Source organism: Mauremys mutica, chromosome 2, assembly GCF_020497125.1.
Source record: "Mauremys mutica isolate MM-2020 ecotype Southern chromosome 2, ASM2049712v1, whole genome shotgun sequence".
Classification (NCBI taxonomy): Eukaryota; Metazoa; Chordata; order Testudines; family Geoemydidae; genus Mauremys; species Mauremys mutica.
In genome coordinates this window covers 21,809,764-21,836,914 of record NC_059073.1, presented here as the reverse complement: position 1 = coordinate 21,836,914, position 27,151 = coordinate 21,809,764, and the positions used below count along the sequence as shown (strand labels likewise).

The 27,151-nt window shown below is 45.6% G+C and overlaps 1 long non-coding RNA gene across 1 annotated transcript; it reads left to right on the top strand.

Moving 5' to 3' along the window:
• The first annotated feature begins 11,795 nt into the window (after positions 1 to 11,795).
• Positions 11,796 to 27,049, top strand: LOC123365075. The gene is made up of 3 exons (XR_006577414.1): positions 11,796 to 12,078; positions 20,394 to 20,506; positions 26,834 to 27,049. It is a non-coding gene; the product is annotated as an uncharacterized LOC123365075 (long non-coding RNA).
• Positions 27,050 to 27,151: the final 102 nt, after the last annotated feature.

Genomic DNA, 27,151 nt, shown 5'->3' with positions numbered 1-27,151 from the left:
CTGTGGGCAGTCAGGCAGAAGTTAGAGAATCCCTGAGGTTGATCTAATTTATGCAAGAAACCGGACTGGTATCTGGCTGGCTCCAGGATCAAGGAGGAGATAAAAGTGGTTTAAGGCAATTTTGCCTGTTCGTGTGATGAGAGCAGCTCAGCCAAACCAGAGAATCTGGCCCTTAAGCATACAATGACAGTAGTATTTTAACACTAGCAATTTTGGGGCAGAGAAATGGAGGATCGTTTTAGAAAATCTGGCCTACAGTAATCCATAAATAAAAAGCCATCTATTGGAAACCCTGCAAGCTTTTAAGAAATGCATCTCTGAGTTTGTAGATTTTTAAAACATATGTAGATCACAAGGGCGTGGATTAATATAGACAATACTTCTCTTGTCAACTGTGGCTTTTGTTTAATTTTGTTCTAAAGTATGGTATATCTAAGTATTAATAGTAACTTCTCTTTTTTTCCCTACAAATTAGCCTAGTTTTCCTGTTCGACTGATGAAACAAAGATGAAAGTCTGTGAACGGAGGTCATCTTCCTCTTTCTGTGTGCTGAGAAGTTAAATCACATATTCTCACAGATTATTATCACCGTGCTAGAACCTATGCATAGTGCTGTAGTCCTTTCCCCAGAGAGTTTGGGCTCTAGGAATCAAGGAAGACAAAGGAAATTTGGTTACCCCCATTTTAGAGAAGGGGGTCTGAAGCACAAAGCCGCTCATTGTGCTCATATTTTGCAAAATATGGGTACTGACAAAGCGTCTAAAGCAAAAGCTGTAAATGTTTGAAACGAGACGCCTGCACTGTGTCCCCGGCGTGACAAAACTAGACAGCCTAAGAAATGAGAACATCCATAGAAGGCTGAAAGCGCAGTGCGTGACTGCAGTTGTTAATAGTCGTTTTGGGGTCTATCTGACTCTAAGGCCTGGTCTACACTGCGGGGGGGGTTTCGAACTAAGGTACGCAAGTTCAGCTACGCGAATAGTGTAGCTGAACTCGAACTACCTTAGTTCGAACTACTTACCCGTCCCGACGGCGCAGGATCGAAGTCCGCGGCTCCCCCGTCGACTCCGCCACCGCCGTTCGCGGTGGTGGAGTTCCGGAGTCAACGGGAGCGCGTTCGGAGTTCGATATATCGCGTCTAGATGAGACGCGATATATCGAACACCGAGTTGTCGATCGCTACCCGCTGACCCGGGCGGGTAGTATGGACGTACCCTAAGCGCACAACAATGTAAATACAAATTTCCGTGCCTCTTCGTACATAAATAGTCTCAGACTAGGATGAGGTCAATCTTTCCACATCGGTTTTATCATTCTACCTGTTGAGCTTTTTGGGTATGAAAAAAAAAAGTCACTGAAAAGGTAACGGAGTCAATTAGACCCCCTCAATGTTAGTCAATGGGGAAAAAGAAAGTACTACGCTGCCAAAGTCTTTGGGGTCTCTTGGACACCAAACACGATAGGCAAACCGCTACCTCTTCTTTCTTTAAGTATTCTCAACCCATGATGAGGACAGCCTGTTATCATTGCTTTAGTCTGCAGACTTGTGGATTTAATGTGGAGAAAAAGACACTCAAAAAGGTATTGGGGTCAGTTAGACTCCCAAATAATTATGCAGGTATTTCAGCATCCGGTTGTCTTTATTTTGATGCAACAGTTATGATAATATGACTCTTTCCACATTGTTTTTATCATCATAGTTTCAGTGGTTTTTGTTTTTCAGAAAATGCACCAAAAGGCTCTTGGGGGTCTGTAAGACCCCAGATAACATTTACCACGTGTATCATCACAATTGTCCAACAAATTGAATTTATTTGAAGATAACACTGTCAAACTGATCTTCTGGGAAGCTTACACTTGATAGCAAGGGTTTCTGGGGAAGCCAGAATTGTCAGATACATTTTCTGGCAAGCCCACACTTGACAGATTCTGTTGCGGGGGCAAAGACTCTGTTGCTGAGGCAAAGAATTGCTGGGGCAAAGACTCAGGGTAGGTCTACACTTAAAATGCTGCAGTGAAGCTGTTACTACGCAGATGGGAGAGTTTCCCCATAGGCATAGTTAATCCACCTCTGAAGAGGCAGTAGCTATGTCGGCAGGAGAAGCCCTGCTGTTGACATAGTGCTGTCTACATTGGGCGTTAGGTCGGTATAACTGTGTCTCTCAGAGGAGTGGATTTTTCACACCCCTCAGTGATGGAGTTATACCAGTGTGATTTTACAGTGTAGACCTGGCCTCACTGTTGCATTGCATGTGCCCATTGCAGGTCTGAATGCATATATTGTTTGGATTTTGTTGAATCGCACATGGCATAATAAATCAGTAAGTAAGAGATGGATATTTCTCATGGACCTGGATATAGAAATGGTGAAACCACTGGTGCAAGAAAGGATCATTGCAACCTTGCCTCAAGCTTCTCGGGAAGCAGCATCTAGTGTGCTGGATACTGATCCAGAGCCTACGAAACTGTTCCAGAGAATGAGACAGAAATACACATACAAATGTGTGACATGTAAAACCTTTGTATGTTCACAACATATGTCACCTGCTTGTGGCATTTGTTCAAAGTAGCGGGTCATTTACTGCCACTTTGTTGTGTTTGTGCTTTTGCTGTTGCTATCTATTTTCATTGTCTAAACATGGGGTCACTTAGACCTCAACACTTGTATAATGTGTAGCTTTTAAAAAATGTGTTTGATCATGGGGTCAGCATCAAGCTGCCCTGCAATGGTCCACGAGTGTGAGTACCAACTTCAGGGCAGACTATTATGAACCAGGACGCAAACCCCAAATTGGTTGTGAGTTCTATACTTGGATTTCACCAGCCAATTGTCAAGTGTAAACTCCTCAGGCTCTATAACAGCCTTAACATGGAGTCATAGGCAGTTCCCTGGGGTATTCCGATCTGCTTTGCCACCCAGATGAGCATCCCTTTGTGGTAGAGGGTCCCCCCTTCCACCATGAATCACAGCAATATTTAGGTTATTCCTAGTGCTAAAGAACCAGTTACTTACCCCAAGTCAATTGCACCTTAGATCTCTCACCAAAGACAATTCTAGCCAATCCTATAATAAACTATGTACAGATTTGTTAATTGTAAAAGGAAACCAGACAGTTATTTACAAGGTTGAAGTAGGTAAACATGCACACAAATGAGTTACAATCTTAAGCGTCAAAGGTTAATAGAAGTTTCTACAATAAGCAAGCTCTATATCCAGGCTAAGCCACTGAGGATCCCATGCTTATGCCTAGAAACCTTGCCCCTCAGGGTACGTCTACACTACGGGATTATTCCGAATTTACATAAACCGGTTTAGCAAAACAGATTGTATAAAATCGAGTGCGCGTGGCCACACTAAACACATTAAATCGGTGGTGTGCGTCCACGGTCCGAGGCTAGCGTCGATTTCTGGAGCGTTGCACTGTGGGTAGCTATTCCATAGCTATCCCATAGTTCCCGCAGCCTCCCCCGCCCCTTGGAATTTCCGGGTTGAGATCCCAGTGCCTGATGGGGCAAAAATCATTGTCGCGGGTGGTTCTGGGTAAATGTCGTCAGTCACTCCTTCCTCTGGGAAAGCAACGGCAGACAAGCATTTCGTGCCTTTTTTCCCTGGATTGCCCTGGCAGATGCCATAGTATGGCAATCATGGAGCCTGTTTTGCCTTTTGTGACTGTCACCGTATGTGTACTAGATGCCGCTCACAGAGGCGATTCAGCAGCGCTACACAGCAGCATGCTTTTGCTTTTGCATGACAGCAGAGATGGTTACCAGCCATACTGTACCATCTACCATACCATAAATTGGTAATAAGATGGGCATGGTTACCAGTCCTTTTGCACTGCACCATTTGCTGCTGTCATAAGTGCCCCTGGCTGCTCTTAGCCAGGGGCGCAAAAGCCAAAATTGGGAATGACTCCCTGAGTCAATCCCTCCTTTTTGGTATCTAAAAATAGAATCAGTCCTGCCTAGAATATGGGCAAGTGTACTAGAGAACCAGAGAGCACAGCTGCTCTGTGTCAGATTCCGCAGAAATTATGAGCTGTATGCTATTCACAGGGGGTGCTCCTGCAACAACCCCACCTGTTGATTCCGTTCTTCCCCCAGTCTTCCTGGGCTACCGTAGCATTGTCCCCCCACTTGTGTGATGAAGTAATAAAGAATGCAGGAATAAGACACAGTGACTTGTTAGTGAGAAATGAGTGGAAGGCAGCCTCCAGCTGCTATGATAGTCCAGACAGGACATTAAGCAGTGTGGAGGAGAGGAGCCCAGCATCCCCCTGCTAGTCCAGGGGCAATTGAATCTTTTCTTTACACATGAAGGGTGGGGGCTGATGGAGCTCAGCCCCCTGTTGCTATGATGAAGACGGTTACCAGCCATACTGCACCATCTACCAGGAAAAATTAGGGCCAGGCGCCCTTGATTGACCTCATGGATGCTAGTCGGCATGGTTACCAGTCCTTTTGCACTGCCCCATGTGCCAATAGGCTGATGATGACAGTGGATGTCAGTCTTACTGCACCATCAGCCACCCATGGCAGGGGGGGGGGGAGCAAGGATGTGGGAGTTGAGTGCTGCAGCATCGTGTCTATCTGCAGCATTCAGTAAAGATAGGGTGACATGTAAAAGAGTCAAGACAGGATTGTTTTCCCTTTCACTTCTGGGGGTCGGTGGGGGGGGTGCGTAAATTGCCGAGCTATGCCCTGACCCACCGCGGACAATGTGTTTGACCCTAGAAGCATTTGGAGCTCAGCCAAGAATGCAAATGCTTTTCGGAGACTGCAGGAACTGTGGGATAGCTTGAGTCCTCCAGTCCATGAGCGTCCATTTGATTCTTTGGCTTTCCGTTACGCTTGTCACGCAGCAGTGCGCTGAGTCCCTGCTATGGCGTCTGTCTGGAGATTTTTTAAAAATGATTTTGAATTTCGTCTTCTGTAACGGAGCGCTGATAGAACAGATTTGCCTGCCCTTACAGCAATCACATCCGCATGGTCTATGCTGGAGCTCTTTCTTTATTTTGATTTTTAACTGCATCGCCACACGTGCTGATCGGAGCTCCACGCTGGGCAAACAGGAAATATTCAAAAGTTCGCGGGGCTTTTCCTGTCTACCTGGCCACTGCATCCGAGTTCAGATTGCTGTCCAGAGCGGTCAGTGGTGCACTGTGGGATACCACCCGGAGGCCAATACCGTCGATCTGTGGCCACACTAACCCTAATCCGATATGGTAATACCGATACTAGCGCTACTCCTCTCGTTAGGGAGGAGTACAGAAACTGGTTTAAAGAGCCCTTTATATCGATATAAAGGGCCTCTTAGTGTGGACGGGTGTGGCGTTAAATCGGTTTTACGCTCCTTAAACCGGTTTAAACACGTAGTGTAGACCAGGCTTCAGAGTACAAGCATCACAGAGATACAGTTCCTTCTTGTTAGGGGTCTTTTATTCCCTTCCTCACTTGCACTCTGAGCTGCAAACTCAGCTGATGGGAGGACTTCATTTGCATGACTCGTCTTCATGGAGGGGGAGAGTAATCAACAAAGTATTTTGTCCTCTAACATTCCACGATAGTTCATCTGGTGCTGATGGGTCTTCCCTGTTGGGTAGGATGTACTACCTTCTTTTGGAGACCAGCATTTCACATTAGTTAATGTCTCTCTCCTGTCTGGTGACCTACACAGTTACAGAAGCTTACAATACAAACACCCAAATATTATTACAGGGAACAGCAACCTTTGGCCTGCGGCCCACCAGAGTAAGCACACCCTGGGGCGGGCTGGGCCGGTTTGTTTACCTGCTGCGTCCAAAAGTTCGGCCAATCGTGGCTCCCACTGGCTGCGGTTCACCACTTCAGGCCAATGGGGGAGGCGGGAAGCAGTGGCCAGCACATCCCTCGGCCCGCGGCACTTCCCGCAGCCAGTTGGCCTGGCTTGGCGAACCGTGGCCAATGGGAGCCGCAATCGGCCGAACCTTCAGACGGAGCAGGTAAACAAACCGGCCCAGCCCGCCAGGGTGCTTACCCTGGCAGGCCACGGGCCAAAGGTTGCCAATCCCTGTATTATAATATGGGATACAAATGTTATAAGTTACAAGCATTCCATAAAGTCTAAACACATTCTTATAATTCTATCTACCCATTTAAATAGTATTAAAACATGGGTGAGCCAGACTGATTCCAGCTATGTATTGTCAGTATTCAACTGAGTCATGGGGACCTTGGCATGAGCTGGCACCTGGTCTGCCACTGTCACAGTCAGACCCCCAACACAAGTACTGTGTAGAGTGCTTCTGAGTGTAGAAAAGTTTTAACATGTTCATAGTTTTTTAAGTGCATCCCATGTTTCCCCCCCCCCCCCAATTTTGTCTTACTAGGGGTCTCCAAAAATGCAATATGGAAATAGTTGGGTGATTTTGGGGGTCCAATATGAAGGATAAAAGGCATAAACTACAATATTTGACAATGTCACTAGAATGGCCCCATATTGACTGCGAACAATTGTTCTCTATGCAAGAGTGCATGGGGAGAGAGGCTGTGGACAGCAAAGAGACAGTGGTGTAATACAGTATATAAAACCATCCACACAACCCCTAACAGGCTCAAATGGTGGCTCAAAGCAGACATGGCTGGAATCTGCTCATATCCTTGACCCTACACAATTATGCTATTGGAAAAAGGAGATGATGATGATCTGAGGCACGGAGGGATTACGTGATTTGCTATAAAGGCAGCCTGTGACTGAGTCTGAACTGATCTCAGGTGTCCAGGCCAGCACTTCAGTTGCAAAACCATCCTTGCTCCGCGTCAGGCATACCGTTTTCAACTGGAAATACTTTCACTGAATATTGGTGCATTTGGGACTAAAATCTGTAGAGCCTCTGTTTTGTTCCTTTGCCAGATTATCTACCTAATCTATTTGTTTACGGAAGTGCCCATCACTGTCCTGGGATGACTAAAAATGAGGGCTGTAGCCGTTGTGCTGGTGCATATGTCTTTCTCTGTACTGTGCTAAGACAGTATTGTGTTAGTCTACCATCTTCTAGAGAGAATATCTCCCATATCTTCTCCAGAACTGAATTTTTATAGGAGATGCTTAATGAGTTATTGTCTCCAGCATATCTTAGTTGTGACTGCAAAGCAGACTGAAGATTCCAGAATTGCAACATCACTTCAGCTGTGTTAAAAAAGATAAGATGAAAAATGAATTAATTTTCAAAATGACAGTTTAATATGTCAAAGGATGACTCAAGGGATTGGCAGTTTGATATATGGAGTCTTTCAGATCTAGGCCAGCAGCTGAAATACAGACCACTGGTATCTACCTCTGTAGTGGTTTTGCATTGCTGGCCATCACTGTCGCATCTGACAACCTTCTACATGAAATAGATTGGCCACTGGATTTCTTTTAGTTCCTGGTCTTTCTCCCCTACTGGGGGGTAAGAAATGTGATTTGGTGTCTTTTTTTGTGGGAGCGAGTGAGTAAAAAGAATAATATTCAGAATGTTGTTTGTTTATGGTGGAAAAGCTTGATCCAATAGAAAGGCTTGTCCTGTTTCCTAAAGGTGATAAGACTCTAGATTCATCTAATGGCTTCTGGAGATTTATTCCATTCTGAAACTCTGAATATATATCCAAAATTTTGTAGCTTTTCTCAAACCAAATGTCTGAACCATTTGACTTTCACTTAGTATTGGACGAAGTTCAGGAGCGGACTAATTATGCTGTAAATCATGATGCTGGATGGAATGTCAATGCTTAGGCAGTCAAATGGGCTGCACTCAGGGAGAATGGGTCATCTCCTATTGCCGCTGAAGTCAATGAGAGTTTAATCATTTATTTTAATGGGGACCAGGAAAAGAAAGGGCAGTGGAGATTTAGCAATAAATGTTACTAGGAGAGCAAAAGAAGGTGTAAACAACTGTAAGAGAAACATCCCCCAACTCCCAAACTCTATTGGTCTCCTGCTTTATCTTACCCGCTCTGGTTAGTAGCTTTGCCTAGTATAACTCCTAACCCCCAACCCTTCTGCCCCTTTCAGTCTTTAAGGTACATTCACACTTACTCACCCCAGTTTAACAACATGTAACGTACACCACCATTTGCATTGTCTCTGGATATGGCCTTTTATCTACGAGGGCCTTGTTGACACTCAAGAGTTTTGTCTACGCAAGTTACGCTGACGTACAGCCACTGCCATAATTAAACAGCTGTTGCATGACCACACTGTGTTCCTTATGTTGGCGGATCACATCCACACCAGCAGCTCTTGCATCGACACAGAGAGTAGTGCACTGTGGGTAGCTATCCACATGGGTATCCTATTAGATTGTCAGCTGCTTTTCAACTGTCCTGGTAACCTGCAACCCAGCCATCTCTGTCATAAAGCATGGATCCTGCACTGCTGTTCAGTATTGTGCTGTGTGTTATGAACACAAGGCTATAAGAGGAGACCCATGTGGGGCTATTCGGCTGGGGGATGCCTTGAAGTAGCATATTAACACTGAGCCACAGTGATGTGTGTTACTGTAATGTGCTAAGCCTGGCATTGCTTGTCAGCACCGTGCTATGAACCTTGTAATGATTGCTGTGTGTGCCCTAAAAGCAACATATTTTAAATCACTTTTTAAAGCAGCACTCAGTGATATGACCAAACTGACATTGCCGAATGCTAACACAAGAAGCCCACAGAAGAGTGTGTGTGTGTGAGAGAGAGAGAGTGTGTGTGTGTTGGGGGAGAGTGAGTGTGTAGGCACACTGTCTCTTTAAGTTCAGATAGCAGCTGAAAGCAACCTGGCCTGAGCTGGTGCTAGTGTGACCAGACAGCAAATATGAAAAATCGGGACAGGGGGTGGGGGGTAATAGGAGCCTATATAAGAAAAAGACCCAAAAATCTGGACTGTCCCTATAAAATCGGGACATCTGGTCACCCTAGCTGGTGCACAGACTGCAGGTGTCCCCCTGTTCCTCTGCCCCCTCACAGTGGAGAGCGGTACACCAGTTCCCTCCCTGGCTCTGCACAGCACAGCACAGCATAGCAGGAATCTCTTTCTTCCCTGCCGCCACCCTGCCCAGCAGCAGTCTGACCTGCCCGCCTGCCGCTGTGGTCCTACTGCTGTGGAGAGCAGGATTCCATGTTAATGTTTGGCTTCTGTGATTCCCTCTGAGTTCTCCCACAGAGCAAGGAGATCCACCCCTCCCCTGTAGTACAGGCAGGAGTGCATTTGCTGGAGGGAGCCGGCATACTCAGTTGGGCAGTAGCTATGTAAGCTGTCCATGCTGAGCAGTTTCAAAACTTCCCGGGGCTTTGAAAGGGGAGGGGCTTCATGCCTGTGTAGCTGGATGCAGGGCAGCAGAATTCAAAACAGTGAGCAGAGCGGTCACGGTGGGCCTTGTGGGATACCTCCTGGAGGCCAGTTACAGCAACGTAACAAACGAAGTGTGTGCACTCACGCTTTATCGATCTAACTTTGCTGCAAAAAGCTCTAAGCCTCTCATCGAGGTGGTCTTATTTTGTCGGCAAAGCAGGAGAGTTTTGATGGCGGGAGGAGCATTGTAGTGTGTACACCTCCACTGTTTTGTTGACAAAAGTGTGTAGTGTAGTAAATCCTAACAAATAGGGATCTGTCTGCATTCTTCCTGAATCTGCTTGATGTATGATAACCTTATTCTGGAGCTTTTTACATAGGCTCACACCTATGTACGTTAAATAAGAAACAAATGATAGAGAACTGTATGTATGAGACATCCATTGACATCAGTCACTGATCATGAGACCGCTGGACTATTTCAACCTGCCAACATAATGAATGATGAGGAAGACGTGTGTTTATATGCCTGCCTATTAACCAAAGGCTTTGTGTAACTATCCTTTAGGTCACACAGAAGACAGTTTAGCAATGCTAAACTGTTATTTGTGTTCATTAGATTTGCAGAATGTCTCCATGTTTCCCTGACTCCTGGCTCTCATCATGCCCTTGTCTAGCTCACTCATTAATTCAGGTCTTTTCTGCCAATTCATTGGTCAGGATTACTTTTTACATTTACCAACTGTAAAGCTTTGCTCTTCCTTTCTCTGCCATATTGATCAGTAGTAAAAACCCAAATCTCACCCTAAACAAAACTCCAAAGCAAATAAAACAACTTGACAGGTGCTAGCAGGCGGATTGCACAGTTCCTAGACAATACTGGGCTGTAATACTTTGGTCTAATTTCAGTTGTTGGATTTAGTGTGTAGGTGCTGGATGATGTTGGTGGCCTGTGAGACACAGAAGGTCAGACTAGATGATCTAGCTGGTAGTCCCTTCTGGCCTTAAACTCAATGACTCTAATATCACAGAGACGTAATGAAAAGCATGATAGCTGTAAGGGTTTCTGCATTCAATGGAAGGATTACATTTTGATTGGGGAGAGAGAGGGAAAGCATGCTAAGAAATGGCTCGTGGCTTGGAAAATTTCACCCGCAGGCACGTGCTCTCCATGCCAGCACCCAGAACATTAGTTCAACTGGAAAAGAGCTGCAGCGTGACACAGCGTCACCACTGAAAGAGGTCAACATTTTCCCATTCAGAATTCAGATGTTATTGTGCTGCTTGAACAGATGCGGGTAAACAATGCGGCTGCAACCTTTTAGGTACACGGGCTCAGTTAACTATTAATGGTGCAATTGGATAGACTGTAATTTACCATATAATATTTGGTGCATCCACCGGATAATAGAAATCTTTCCCCACCTTTTACTATTTGAGCTAGGAGCCCCCATTTCTGCTGACCTCTGTGAAGCTAAAGAAAATCTGAAACCGAACCTAGACATTAGCATATGAGTCCAATACAATGGCAAAATTATAGGTACATCCACTATCAAAACAAACATATTGATTGGGGCTCTTTGCATGTCTCCTGTCTGGAATGATCAGCCCACTGAACAATGCAGGGAGGCCTAATGAGTTTAAATAAGATCATCGCGAGCAAATATGGAGTCAGCATGGCTCATCTTGCACTAATCAGATTTCCAGTGTTAAGGTAATCATTTTTCCTTTTGCAGCACATCTTTACCTTGAACATGACAATCAGAGCCATGTGGATAAATCCTTGATGCTACAGGCAGATGTTGGCCTGTTCGCTTAAATACAAGACTAACAGCCAGGCAGTGGTGAGTACTACTTCTGATTCTTGCATGGTCACGTAGCATCAGTGCCTTGCTTTACCCATTGGTAAAAGGTGGCCAATAATGCTTGCTGACCTCCTGTTGTGGTGATCGATTAATTAATGCTTGAGATTCTGTGCTGCAGCTTCTGAAGGTGTAGCACAGAATGTGTAAGCAACGATAGCCTTAAACTACTTCTCTGTCCACTATATTCTGGGGTGTTCCAGGGACTGAAACAATCTCAGGCAGAAATTAGAGCAACCAGGTGCTGCTCTAACTTACTGCAGTCTCCTGAGGCTGCCTATGGGCGGCTTCACAGTCCAGAGCTGCCCAGAATCTCCATGCCAGCTTTCACTGCAGGGATGGCCCCTACTGCCACTGCCACGGCCCTGTACCAGGGTTTGTGAGCAGGGCGATGTAAGGGTCATTGTCATGGGGCCAATGGCCCTTCAGAGAATTCAGGCCTAACTGGCCCCTGATGGCCCTTTGGACATCCTTTAACTAATAAGAATTGAAGCAGTTTAATTAGGAGACTGCTAGGATACTATAAAGAGGGAGTTGCCCTAGGGAAAGGGAGCTCTCTCTAGGTAAGCTCGGTGGTTGATGCGGGCTGGAGGAAACTGCTTGTGGGGGAAGGCCTCTGTGGTGGGCCTAAGCCCTGAAGGAAGGTTAGTCTAAGCACTAAATTCCCAAAGGGGGGCTGGAATCTGCCCCTAGAGCAGAGAGTCCAATTGTCTGAATCTAGCTTTGTGGAAGGGACTAGGAAGGCGGTAAAGAGAAAGAGATCCCCGAGAGAAGAGAGAACTGAGGAGTTAGCTTTCTGAAGAGGCATAATTGAACCACAGACTGAACCTCAATGTGGATGTGGACCAGAGCAGCTGAGTCTGAGAGGCAAGAGGGGCTGCTAACAATTGACGGGTAGGAAGAGGCAGGAGACCCTGGTAAGGAAAAAACAGAAGCTTTGGACTATGTCTTTATGTAGATTTAGTGGTTGTTGATCAATAAAGTCTCCCCTGAACAAGGGATCAATAGAGGCAAAGCCTTCATTTAGACTGGTTTATATGACAAAAAGGGGAAACTGAGGCCTGGCCTTACATCTGGGTCTGTGGCAGCCATATTGGGGTTGATCTGAATGATAGTCTCTCCCAAGATTTGTCTAGCTCTCTAAAGATACAGGTCCCTGGCTTACTCACATCTCCCCTTGACCTCAGCTGGTGATGCAAATGCAGAGAAAGCTAAGTAGTATTATCCCTAATCCACTGCAGTGTAGACTCAGTTGTGCCAGGTGGAGAGTACTCTTCAATAGGGGTAGAGAGCACGTGGTTCCTTGCAGGACTGAGATGTATATAAACTTTTCAACTATTTGAATGCTGAACAAGAAAGAGTTACGTATGTTCACAGATTCTTTAAAAAAACAAGTGCTTCTATGCCTGAAATGGTATTTTAGTGCTCTAAACTTCAGGCGAACTTCAGCACAGACATTCCAATATCCCAAAAGACTGAGTTAAGTGCGTAAATATATATTAAAAGGCTGGAGAAATGCCATTTTGTTCATTCCACTCTGGATCAATTGCTCAAAGGTTTAGGAATTTTTATCTCCACAACTGCTGCTGCTCCTCACACCTAACAAACTTTCCTGAGATCAATCAGCATATCTTGATCTAAAAGATGCAATCTTTCATGGAGAAAATGAACCAACCCCCCAACAATTAACAAGGAATCCCAGCTATCAAACGGGCTAAATCCTGAGGTTTTTACTCAAATCTCCAATAAAAACTAAGGGTAAATTTTATGAGCACCTAAGTCTCACAAACTCCTAAGTGGCTAAATCTCTTTTGAAAATGGAATTTGGGCTCTTAAGTCACATAGGAAACTGAGTGAAAACCGAATCAACTCAGGAGTTGGCTTAAATTGACATGTGAGATGCATCAGGTTTACTGTGGCGAGGAGTGCACTATTCAAAGCTAGAGGTGAGGGAGCTAGCTGGTGTCTCTGACAGGATGAGCTGGTGATTTGGGACTTACCCTAGGATGTGGGAGAGATGGGTTCAGTTCCCAGCTCTGCCATGGATTTCCTCTGAGACCTTGGGCAAGTCACTTGGTCTGTGTGTCTTTTGTATGACAGTGGCACTTAGGGTAGAGCTACACAGCATTTTGGACTGAGCAGGAATGAGCCTCCCAGCCCAGCTGTTCTGAAGACGGCGATTTGAAGTTGCAGCTCAGGCTCTGAAGTCTAAGGAGAGCGATGGGCTTCAGAGCCAGAGCTCCAGCTCCAACTTCAAAGCACTGTCGAGAGAGCTGTTTTTAGAGTGCACGCGTGAGCCCCACTAGGCCAAGTCTGTTGACCTGAGCTAGGAGACTTGCTCCAAAGTGCTGTGTAGGGGTATCCCGAGAGGCCCCAGCTGAGTCCAGAGCTCCTTTGTGCTAGGCACTGTGTATACAAACAGTGACAGAAACCCCTGCCACAAAGAGCTTAGAGTCTAAATAGACAAGACAAAAGGTAGGATGGGAAACAGAGAGGTGAAGGGACTCATCTAAGGTCACGCGGCCCCAGGAACTGAACCATTCTGCTCAGGCCCTGTGCAGTGAACTAACCACTGGACCATACTACCTTTCGGATCCAATCCTTATATAGAAAAGGGGAAATAGCCCTGTCTATATTAGACTCTCAGCCATTTGCGTGGGGTGTGAGCTTTCTTTATCTATGGTGCCCAGGTGATCCTGTCTATTAGCGGCCACACCTGGATTCCCCTGACTCCCCTTCTCTCCCCTTCACAGATACCACTGTGGGGGTATCTGGATGAAAACTCATCCAGAGGATGCTTCCACTATTTCCTGAGTCCTTTGGCTCCCTTCCTTCAGATTTTACCAAGTGATGCATAGTAGGGGCCTTAACATTGGTTCTTTCTCAGAAGATACCTTTGTTTTGCCTTCTGTCCATGGGGTCCTGAGAGGTACAGCTGATCTAGAGTAGCTCAATGGTCCATTCTAGTCCTGGTCCCAAACAGGCAGATAAAAAGTCAAATTTCTGGGTGACATAAGGACAGTGGCAATGTAAAACAATTGAATTTATCCCCAGGTATGAGCATATTTATCTTTCTGGCTAATGTCTGCATTATTAGTACAGCATGAGAACCAATTCTCATTATGCTGATGGAAATCAGATTCACTTTCCCATGTAAACTGTGCCGTTCAGTTCCCTGATCTCTGTGCCATATATTTTCATGATCACAGTGATTTGCTTTGGTCTGCTTTCATTTGCCTGCTGGAAATATGAGTCAGGGGAAACTGTTTGTTAGGGACTGCAGTTGCTTCTGGCATGTTGATAGCTTTGCATACTGTTCAAACCCCTGTATTTATTCCCAGACAAGAAACATAATTAAGGTAGTTAAGGCTGACAGTATATTTCCCTTAAGAGCAGTGCTGGTTTCTTTTTTCTTAGAAACTCGGGACATTCTCACTTATCAGTGCAAGACAAACCTTGGCTGTGTCCCCACATCCCTGCCTACTTTCCATCTATGGGTAGGCGACACCCCCCTTGCACCCCACCCCCCTGCAACCTGCCACACACTATTTTCACCTGCTCTGTTGAGCACAACTTCCAGCATGGTGTTTAAGCATATAAATTAGCCCACAATGAGCTTTATAGCCCATCCTGAGTACTGGGGAGGGCAAAGAAGGGGAGGTCCATACTATGTGTTGGGTTTGAAACAGGACTATGTTAATGCAACCGAAGTAGCCTTTAGAGCACACCAGCAGGGTCTACCCAAAGCAGTTAGAGCACTCTGCAAATCACGGCCCTCTAGTGCGGTTTGCTGATACCATGTAGACAAGCTCTACGTGATTTGTGCGAGGTCACACACAGAAAGTGGCTAGCAGAGCCAGGGCTTGGACCCAGGGCTTCTGAGTTCCAGGACAGAGCCTTAACCCCATAACCACCCTTCCTCTCATGAGTATCTTATCCTCTTACGTCCCCCACCCCCTCAAAACTTTGGAGAAATTCAAAATCAGGTCCAAACTCTGATTTGAGCCCAGCTGTAGTTTAAACATTTCCTCCTTTCCAGATCTGATCTTTCGTAAAAAGGTGTTTCCTCCCTTTTATCTCATTCTCTGTCTTTTCCTAGGGGAACCTCGCTGCTCGAACCCTTCTTTGAGTGAGTGTTTTACCTATCAGATGTTGATCTTTGATCTGGATTCTCTCACCCGCCTTTCAAAACTGTTGTCATGGCATCTTATTTCTATATTGTGTCTGAGAGGGACAGCAATTATTTCCCGCTGGAGCCAGCTTCAATGTCATTGCATTGATTAATCAGCAAAGGCTACTATAAGGGGACGCGTCAACACTTCCCTCCCTCTTGAAGAGTGGAAATGCCAGCTCTTAGCAACACAGCCTGTTGGGGACAGCTGCATTTTACTCTTCAATGTTGATCTCCCAATGGAGAACCCCTCCCACGCATTCAAATCTTCATCTATCCATCCTGATTTGTAGATTCAGGTTTGGGTTAAAGCTAATCCTGTAAACTTGGAATTTTTTGTATTGATTTCCCATTTCTTTGGCAGTTGATATCAAGCAGTTCCCCAGATGCAAAGAAAGGTTTTAAATATAACAAACCACTGAAACAAAGTCAGAGTGGAAGGTTTTATCATGGGAGTAAAAATACTGAGATTCTTACACTTGGCAGATTTGTACAGCTGAGTCTTACCAGCGTAAATGCCTACAGACAAAAACAGCTGAGCTAGTTATTTCCTTTCCCCAACCTGCACTGGAAATAAAAATGCAGAGGCAGCCTGCAGAATGATCTGATTGACACAGAAGGTGAAGATTTGCCTGATGGTAGCTGCTACTATGGTATTTTTATAACACAAGTTCAGCTCCAGAGGTGAAGGGAACTGAGGCTGACATGATAGTCTGAGCCAAGTGCAACTGCCCCTTCAGCTAAAGAACTACAGACAGTGCCAGATATTCTTAAACATCAGTCACTGATGCATGGAGCCAAGGAAGTACCAATGAGCCCCAAGAGAAAGCTACTTAGTAGAAAATGCAATGAGCTTAATGCGGTGCACAGCAGAACTGCTGTTCGCAGCCTGTTTTAAAATAGAAGCTAGGTTGTCTTAGCTATTTGAGTTGTAATAGTGGCAATATTTCATTCTGAAAATATGAGAGCAGATCTTTTAAACTTATCTGCCTCCTATGAACCATACAGTTAATGGCCATTCCTCCCCTGGAGACAACCAGGAAAAGCAATTCCCAGTAGCTCAACTTGTCCCATGTCCAAGGGAGAGAAGTGGTTACTTTCAGAAGCAACTCTTGAACTCCTCTAAGAGCCCTATCCAGGGCCCATTGAAGTTAATTGGATAGCTGCCTTTCCATAGACTTCAGTGGGCTTTGGATCAGAGTCAGATCCTGTTAGACTGTGGGTTTGAAATACTCACTGGAGCCACTACAGGAGGTTGTGGGATGCAGTAGCCGTAACAGCTGTTGTCCATCTCTTTTCCTCACCAGCAGTCACAAAGGAATAGCTGTTGGACCTGCAACCTCATGGATTCACTGAGTACGGCCTCAGCCTACCCTGGCTCATCCTGCCCTCCCCGACATGCAGGAGGTGTTAAATCTGAATATGTTCTCGGTGTGTCCTGCACTGCCACATGGCAGCACCACCCCACTTGCACCACAGGAGGAGGAGATCTGGCTTTTCCTCTAAGAGAGGGCAGCTCAGTCTAAAATCAGGTGTTTGCAGAGCACTGCACAAGGATGACTCCAGTTCCGTGTACCTCCTGGAGAGCAGCACTGGAAAAACAGTGTTGTGATACTGGTTGGAAATGTCTGTGAGCAATTGGAAGGAAAACTAGAATATATTGTGGTCCTATAGTGAAGGGGTCTGGGAAACTCTTAAAGAGATTGTATTGTGTTCGTGAAACTATTGTGTGTAGTTGCCAAGTTTTTTAAAGTGATTTTTTGGTGCTAAACATGTGACACTTTCAAGGAGCCTGATTTTCTTTAAGGGCAGAGTACCCACACTTGGAAAACCACCCTCCTTTAAAGTGTCTCAAGTTGGGCATCCAAAATCATTAGTCACTCTTGAAATTCTTGTGCTCCCCTGCCTGTCTGTTATCTACTTGTCTCTTGTCTCATACTTGGATAAGCTCTTTAGGGAAGGGACCATGAACAGATCTAATCACATTGCTCAGTGGAAAGCTCTCAGACACTACTGTGGTGAGCATGATATAAGAACTATATAGAATAGATTCGTCTCTTTGTTCTGTTAGCACAGTGCCTAGCATGATGGGGTTCTGGTCCATGAACAGGGCGTGCTACCACAATACAAATAATTCTACTCACCATTTAAAAAACCAACATTTTCCATAGTGGCATCTGAAATACCTCACATCCCCCTGTGCTTAGAGACTAAAACAACTGTGGAAACTGTATAGTAATTATTGCCAGATATTAGCTACTTATGGGTATCCACTCTAGATCAATTTAAATAATGCTGTTTGCAAGCTGTGGAGCTCTTCCTAGTCCTACACATGTGCTCCTTACCCATTGCTAAAATGCAGCCAAGTTTGGGGTAGAACACAGCAGAGCCAAGAAGTCTACACAGCAGTGTAGGGATGAGAAATGAAGAATACCATATGTAATTGAAGCAATTGGGCAATCTAGGCGGATGCAATTCAATGAAACATTTCAGAATTTGACAGTAATGCAGACACCTTCTGATGTTGTGAAAAATATCTCCAGATATGGGCCAGGGTATTTAGGGCATCTCTGCTTGGATGCAAGCTTAGCCACATGAAAAAGATATAATAGCAGTTACTCAGCCAGTGGAGCTATGCTGATTTACACCAGCTGAGAATCTGGCTCATAGACTCAGGCCCTGTCTGTGCTACCTAGTCCAATGTGACCTCTAGCATATTCTTTCTCTCTGCGGCTGCTTCACCGAGACTGCAGCTATTGATTTTAGCAGGTAGAAAAAAATGTTAACACTAAAGTGGAGGAGAAGGGGAATCATTGGAAAGCTGAAACTTGTAAAATAAATAGATGACCAGAAATTTGCTGTCTCAGCTATAGACCTCAAAGGGTAATGACACTTTTAGTGATCATAAAATATGTGACTTCTCTTTTAAACATTTGTGAGCTTATAAAAAAAAAGACGGAATTAAGTTCTGGAAGCCTTTATCCAGGGGAAACTCAGCCTAGGGGATAATTTACAAAGAGGGTGAGGGTACAACAACAATTGCACTATTATGGGCTGGAATAGCACGCTTACGACCATGGCGATGTATATGCGACACATTTTGATGTGCTTACTCAGTCTTTACGCTATGAACAGTGGCCATGTAGACCCTGAGAGAAGTTGTCAGGAAATGGCCTTGTAAATATTGCAGGAGGCGGGGGATAGTTTTCATTTGCTTTGGGCAATGCGCACTGCATAGCGGGGAACATGGTTCCTTACTAGATCATTCCATCAGGTGACAAAGAGCTGAGCCACTTTAGCACCCCCACATAAGGCAATTAATTACTGAAGTTGGTCTGAAGATTCACCACCCATTGGGCTTCTTGAACACAGCTGACTTTGAGTTTCTGGGTATGTCTGCATTGCACGCTAAGCCCTGGTCTGTGGGACCTGGGCTTGTGGACTTGCTGTTTCCAAGCCTGTGCTTGAGCATCCACACTGCATTGTAAACTCAGGTTTACAATTGCTGGACCCGTGTCTTTCAGCTGCGCTTACGTGTCCATACTGCACTATGCAGACCTTCTGACTTGGGTCTGTGGCTTGACCTGTGTCCACACTGCAAAATGACAGGGCTTGGACCCGAGTCGCAGAAGGACTCTAGCTCTGACCTACCCTCTAGCAGGATCCTATGACCGAGGTCTTGAGTGCTTGCTGACCCGAGTCAGACTGATTTGTGTGTGGACTGAAGGGAAGCTTGGACTTAAACCTGAGTCAGAGCCTGGGCTTAGTATGCAGTGTAGACATAAGTTCAATGTAGGAAGCAATGGGTCACTTGCATACTAAGAACATCCTGTGTGGGTAAGGGTGTGCTGAATTGGGACCTAAGGGTATGTTAACACAGCCAACGCCCCCCCACCCCCAAGCCCGTGACTGCACATCTCAGAGCCTGGGTCTACAAACTTGGGCTCATGCTGCGGTGCTAAAAATAGACATGTAGATGTTCTGGCTTGGGCTCTGATTCCCACCACACTTCTTGGGCTCCTGAGCCAGAACATCTACATAGCTACTTTTAGCGCCATAATGTGGGCTCTGAGACTTGCTGCTGCAAGTGGGTTTTTTTGTTTTTGCCATGTCGACATACCCAAAATCACAGTTTTATGAAGTACACAACACTTCAAAGCTCTCAGCCATCTATGAGTAAAAAAATTATTGTCCTGAAGTTTTCTCCAAGAGTAATTACACACATAGCTGTAGCATTTTTCTGTGTGAGCTTGGCATCTTATCTAAGAATAGTCTTCACTGCAGAGTTAGCCTGGGCAGCTTTTACCTGGGTGTTTCCCCTCCTCCCCTTGTCCACACACACAAACCTCTCATCTGAGTTTAGTAGTGCTTTCAACCCAGATAGCCTGGGGGTGTGGGTGAGAGAGGAGTGCAGGTTCTGCTTTCTCTCAGGCTAGTAACCTGCCCCCCTTGCAGGCTAAATCCCTTGAACGGTGATAGTCCTTCAGTGCCATCCCACAATTCTCGCCATGTGCCCAGAAGGAATGGCATATTCTCCCACGAGTCACTGGGAAAGAACCATAGATTGGCTCAGCCTGGTGCTGCACAAAGAGCCATGGGATATGCCCCCTTCAAGTCCTAGTCACACAGCCAGGGAAGCACACTACCAGTAACTTGGGTAGGGCTTTGTGGCTGCCATACCCAGACTAGGCTAACATGTAGCAATCGCCTAGGCTAACTCTGCAGTGAAGAAGACATACCCTAAGATGACTATAAGTGTGTCTACTAGAATCTTCAAAAAGCAGTTGAGATGCACTATATGGGTATTGCCTGTGAGGACTTCAGCTACCAGTGTTTGATAGTTAAGGAGCTAAAAAGATCATTCTGCTATATACCAGGGCTACACGTTCCAACAACAATAGGGTTTGGAGGCTGAGTGGGAAAGCATACACAAATCCTTTCTCAGCCACTGATAACACAGGAAATATGTTCTTTTGGATTTCTTTTCCATTAGTCTGTTAGTAGAGATCAACTGTGATTTTACTTAGAGCTGTACAGAGATTCCCGCTCTATCCCTTTTAGGAGCGATGCTTAATGTTGAAGCGTCCTGACTGAGAGGTAAGAAGACAAAGAATGTAACCATTTATTCTTTGACCTTATGTAACATCTTTCTTCCACGGATCTCAACATGCTGGGTAAGTGAGGCTGCAACTCTCCTGTGAATTATCTGCTATTATTCCCAGTTGATTGATGGAGAAAATGAGACCCACAGAGATTAAAGCCAAAATTTTCAGACTTGGGGAGCTGACATTAAGCATCTAATATTTAGGCACTTAAATAGAAGTGGTCTTATTTTATTCTCCTGCCCCTCACCTCCATCTGTAGGTCCAATTGAAGTCAGTGGGAGCTGTGAATACTAAGCACATTGAAAAATCAGGCCTGTTATCCAGGTACCTCATTACACATGGCCAGATCGGAGAGATTTCTGGAAAATGGTGGGACTCTCTATATGCACACTGGTAACAGCTGAAGTTGAGCTCAGGGGTCAGATCTAAATCCAAACCCTCCCAAGTTTTGTAGCTGTTCATACTTCATGTTCCAGATCAAGTGCCATAGAGGCCATGGCACTAAGGGTGGATGAGCAAAGCAGGCACACAGACCTGCTCAGAGCCAAAGTGTATCTAACTCACAAGAGAATAAGCAGTAACTGGGGAAATTCATGAGTATTATCAGCATGGGCACTGGTGACTAGGGTTGCCAACCCTCCCGGTTTCGCTGGGAGTCTCCTGGAATTGGGCTTGATCTTCTGGAGGCTACTGAAACCAAACCATGAAATTTTAGGCGCTATAAGTTTGGTGGTACAGCAGCCAGTGGGAGCTGCAGAGTCGGCGCTCAGGGCGTGGGCAGCACACTGAGACCCCTGCCCTCCTCGGGACATGCCGCTGCTTCTGGGAGTGGCACGAGGCTAGGGCGGGCAGGGAGCCTGCTTTAGCCTCGCTGCACCACTGCCCAGGAGCCGCCTGAGGTAAGTGCTGCCCAGCCAGAGCCTGCATCCCTCACCCCCTCCCACACCTTTGCCCCCTCCTGCACCGAAACTCTCTCCCAGACCCACACCCCCTCCTGCACCCCAACCGCCTGCCCCAGCCTGGAGAAAGTGAGTGAGGGTGGGGGAGAGCGAGTGACGGAGGGAGGGAGAATGGCGTTAGTGGGGCGGAGTCTCAGAGAAGGGGCAGGAAAGGGGTGAGGGAAGGGTGTTTAGGTTTGCCAACTGTCTCAGCACACAAACCCACCGGTGACCTTGAGAACAGTGTTTTACCCTATGTTGTATTTATCTCCAGTTTAATATAATTACTGGGTGTGTTTGTGTTATTTCTCGGAAGCCTCCAGCAATAAGTGAGGGTTACCCTGTGATTAGAATTTTCCTCCCAAGCTGCCCTACTGACTCTGGCAGGAAGGAAGAAGGCTGGTGGAGGCACCATCAAATAAATTCATATGGAAAGAAAAAGAAGTTCCACCCTGCTGAGTGGATGGCGGGATTCTGAAGAACCCAGGCCTGTCCATCAAAACCCATAAGAAGATTGATGCTAAAGGAGGTAACCGGGTGGAGAGGGGACGCTACATACACCTGACATTCATGTGACTCTCATTTCACCAGCTGGCTGGCCATGCTGTGATAATGTTCTTTTCCTGAAATGAATTTATAATATCAGCAAGCTGACATGTCTGACACTGTCTGTCACATCCTCGTGGTTGGGGTTAAGAACATAAGGCCTGATCCAAAATCCATGGAACTCAATAGGTGTCATTCCATTGACTTCAATGGGCTTTGTAGCAAGCCCATAACAAGGTAATCAAGACACGTATATCCTTCCCAGGAGCTGATACGAGGTGCTTGAATGGAGCTCAAATCTACCCACTTCTATTAACCTTTGTAAGCAGCCACTTGTAGAACATAACATTTTATATTTCATCTACAGCACACAGAATTAGTGTTGAAAGAAGAGTATCTGCACAGGATGTACAGTAGATTAACCTTCCAGTCAGACAGAACTGTAGTATGGACCACAAATCCTTGTGTCCATCCAGCACATGGGGGAAACCAGTATCTTAACATGCTTAGCCTGAGAACTCTTGGCTTGAGACTCTTGAGGATTGTTAATGTGGGTTAATTCTAGTTAAACCTAGTTAATCAGTTTGTAGAACTTCATTTTTATTTGCACTTGGGAGACCTTTCAGATTATCATGTCAGTGAGTCAGAGATGCATAAGTGCTGTGGAATGGAAACTAAGTCACCATTTTGTCTTTCTTTTGGATCCAGATACATTGATCAGGGATATGGCAGGTCTAATTGTGAGCAGACAGTGTAACATCTGTAAAAATTGCAAACCTCATTTTGGATGCTTTTCAGCAGATATGCACGTACATAAAATACACAACCATAGTCTGAATGATTTTCATTCTTTAAGCTCTCTAATGCAAAAAGAAGCACTAATTGTGACTCTTTGTTTGCAATTCCCATTTTTACAAAAGCTCTCCTTTTAGGCTATTACTTTGAAAGAGACAAGTTGAGAAGACAAATGTATTGCTGCTTTGTACATCCTGGGTGGTATATCTATCGCCACAGGTCAAAGAATGCACCAGTGCGCACAGCTCTATTGCAAGGGACTATTTGTGCAATTCCAAAAGGATCTACTTTGTAGTGCCATGCACCTGGCTCATTCTGTCACTCACTCCTGTGCAAACTGGGTGGAAAACACGACCAGGGCAGAGTGGGGATCTACATATTACACTGATGCAAATGACTGAATAAGGTATAAGGCACTGGGGAAGAAGGCCCAATGTTTCTCATTGTTATGTGGGCTCATTGGGTATGCCTGCACTGCACCTGGAAGTGAGCTTCCTAGTGTCTGTAGACAGATTTGTGCTAGCTCAGCTCAAGTTAGCGCACTAAGGATAAACAGTGTGTACATTGCTGCTCAGGTGACAACTTGGGCTCTCAAGCTCACCTGATCCCCTGGGTCTGAGCTTGGGTAGCTAGCCCGAGTCTCTGCTGGTGCCGCAGCATCCACGCTGCTCTTTTTAGCATGCTAGCTTGAGGTGAGCTAGTGAGAGTCTGTCTACAGGCACTGGGGCTGGGAGGCTGACTTCCAGCTGCAGAGTAGACATACCCATTAGGATTCTGGATGCCTTCACCTGCAGACTGTAATTCTCTTTAAATCACTGTCAATTGTGTAGCATGACTGTGGCTTATAAATCAGCAAAGGCTGGTCTAATGCTTTCGAAACCACAAGGTGTTATAGGTTCTACTGTGGCATTTAGAGGCAAGGTTGTGCTATGGGGATGGGCGGGAGTCACAGGTAAAACACCGAAGAGACAGAGATGTTGGAGGCATTGTGCCTGTAGGGTGGTGAGGCAACTGGGTTTGCTAGGGAAAGTACACTCTGGAGCAGCTCTCAGCCCAGTCCCATCTTTGACATTTCTTTACTCTTCTGTATTGTTCCTTGTCCTCAAGAGACTTGGTCCAGAGCCCAATGAAGTCAATGACTGTTTTTCCATTGACTTCAGTGGGTTTTGTATGAGGACCAAGAAGCACAATTATTAGAACTCTGGCTAGTGAGAGAAGGTTACAGACACCTTCTGTACCCCTTGTGCCACCAGTGAGGACCAGAATCTGACCATCTGAGTACTATGTATTAGAATTAATTATTATTTTATTATGCAGAAGTACAACAAGGAGTCTTGTAATGGATCGAGTTTCAGAAATTGACTACAGTAATATAACCGAGACCTGCGTTTGTCCAGTATGTCTCTGAGACCAATTCTCCTCTTAGCTACAATGGTACTAATCAAGAGTAAGTCCACTGAAGTAAGCGGAGTTACACCAATGTGAATCTGGTGTGAGTGGGAGAATAAAAATGAAGAGTTGGATCCTTAGCTGTTGTAAATTAACGCAGGTCCATCGCTGTCAACTGCACTGTGCCAATTTACACCTGCTGTGGATCTCATTCACCTCTTAGATTGTGTGCATGCAAACCTTTACAATGTCACTAGTTAGGAGGGTGACACTGATGACTTTGATAGCTCTTCAGTTTTGCCATATGGAGCACAACTGGAGATTTCGGAAACTTGCTAATTACCTGTCTTAGTGACATGCTGCCTGAGAAGATGAAGAAATAGATGTGCCCTGCATTTCATGGAAGATATTGTGTTTGCAAACATTCCATAGCATATGTCTCCAGCTTTAAAAGACTTGGTTTATTTATACATTAATTACTTCAGCACATTGGGAAAAAAGAGTTGTTAATACAAGAGCTATTTAAACAATCAAGTGATGACAGCTGCTGCCATTTATTAAGAAGTGGCATTTGCCAATAAGAATGAATAAAAATGTAGAATCTGAAAGGGGGTTCTTCACTAAGGGCCCAATCCAAATCCCACTGAAATCAATGGGAGTCTTTCCATTGACTTCAGTGGCCTTTGGATCAGGCCCTAACATGCTTCACCCATGACTGAGACGGTTGTATTCAAGGACTGGTACACCGTTCAGAGTCACCACCTGGGACGTTGGTCCCATTAGATAAGCTAAATAAAGGTGGGCTTGGGTCAGTTCTGGATGGGAATTAGGAATGGAAGGTCAAGGTCGTGCTGGAAGGGATGCTGATGGTTTAGTACATGGCACTCTTCCTCAGAACTGATGTTGCCGTGTGGTGCAGAAAGGCACTATATTGTTGGAGATGCCATATTTTTGGTGAGACATAAGACCAAGATCTAACTCCAATCCACTTGTGGTTGGTAAGGGTCCTGTGGTATTTTTTGGCAATACCACTCTGTCTTGGAGAACCACTGGTGAGGAGGAATGCAGTCACAGACTCTGCCTCTGAGCAAGGCATGGGGTTTGGCTGCTCTAAAAACCTTCTCAGTTGCTGCTGATGGCTACTTCTGCCCCCGCAAGATTTTGGTTGTGCTGTACAGCATTGGCGTTAGACTGGGATGTAGCACACCAGGTCCTACAACTGGTTCATAACTTGTAAAGTGCATTGGGATGAAAAATGTTGTGTCAATGTATTAATATGGTACAGAGTAATTAGTAATTTTTGCCTCAAGGCAAACAGCACGACCAGTGCTGTTATCTGGTCCATCTGGTGGAGATGCTTACATCTTACAGATATTATTATTCAGTAATAATATAGAGCTGTGATGGGCAGAAATGATACATAAATTGTTCCTGCACAGATGGCTGCGGAGCAACAGGGTTCCTCACCCTTTTGACTGGTTCAGCAGAAAATTGCTTGCCTTTCAGCACCATTTTTAGCTAATACGTGGAAGATATGAAACTGTTAAGACATGAGAGACTCCCAGCTCCCTCTGCTATGTAAGGTGTTTATTGTGCTAGTTGATTATTCTCAGAACTATTACACTGTGGGCATACAGGATTAGAGTAGATCAGCTGTTTCTCAAACCAGAGGACCCCCATTTTGATGTAACTTTTTTCAGGGACCCCCAAGCCTCCCTGCTCAGCCCCTGCCCTGCCCCTTCGCCAAGGCCCTGTGCACACTCACTCCACCCCCCTGCCATTGCTTGCTTTCCCCCACCCTCACTCACTTTCACCAGGTTGGGGCAGGGGGTTGGGGTGTGGGAGAGGATGCAGGTGGGGGTGCAGGCTCTGGGCAGGAGTTTGGGTGCAGGCTCTGGGTGGGAGTTTGGGTGTGGGGTGCAGCTTCTGGGCTCTGAGAGGGAATTTGGGTACAAGAGGGGGTGCAGGGTGTGGGCTCTGGGAGGGAGTTTGGGTGTGGGGTGCAGGATTTGGGCTGGGGCAGGGGGTTGGGGTGTGGGTTGTGGGCTCTGGCCAGGCGGCGCTTACCTCAGGCAGCTCCCAAAAGCGACCAGCACATCCCTCTGGCAGCAGCTCCTAGGCAAGAGAGGGGCCAGAGGGTCTCCGTGCTCTGCCCCTGCCCACAGGCAGCCCCCAACGCCCCACAGCTCCCATTGTCCGCAGTAGATCTCTGATGGATAAGCAGCTACATTCTTAACACCTTGCAGTATCATCAAGTTTTGAGTGCCTCCTGTGAGTTTAATGGGAGTTGAAGTTATTCTGCACTTCATTGGAGGCAACTGGCACCTTCCAGAATCAGCCTCTTAGCTAACATAAAAACGAAATAATTTAACATACCGTGTAAGTGGGATGGCATGTGTGTTAGCAATATTTGCACATGCAATGAAACAGTCATGTTCGGCCTCTACAAATAGGGAGTTGGCCAGACTCTTCATCTCTATAAACGTTTGAGGCATGGAGCATCTAAGTTATATCTTCTGGGTAAAGAACACTAGTGAATATGCCTAATAAGCAAAATGAACCGGTAAGCAAGGAAAAGAATACCCTGGGAAGCAATGAGCTTTCATCTTTAATTCTATTATCACTTCAAGTTTGAGAACACAAATCCAAGCAGCCACTTGTTAATCAATTCTTCATAAAATTTACATTGTCTATATATTATTATGGATTTATTTGTTTCTGGTCACAGCTATGATGCTTCAGATGCTCAAGACAGGACAGTCTCTGCCCCCATGGAGCCCAGTCTATGGACAGACAAGTAGAGAGCTCAGAGCTGGTGTGTTTGGCCTCATTCAATAGTCACTGGAGCCCATCAAGCCCTCGGTGGTTTACACACTTATGCCAGAAGTTACTGAACAAGTGCTAAATACTGTAATCAACATAGACTAGTAATGAGAAGGACACAAACCCTGTACCATTCAATGCCCAATTCCTTCAGCCTCAGTCTACATCAGTTAAATGTGAACATAAAGGCCGCCTTCATTATTTTGTATGAGTCCTGATGCCC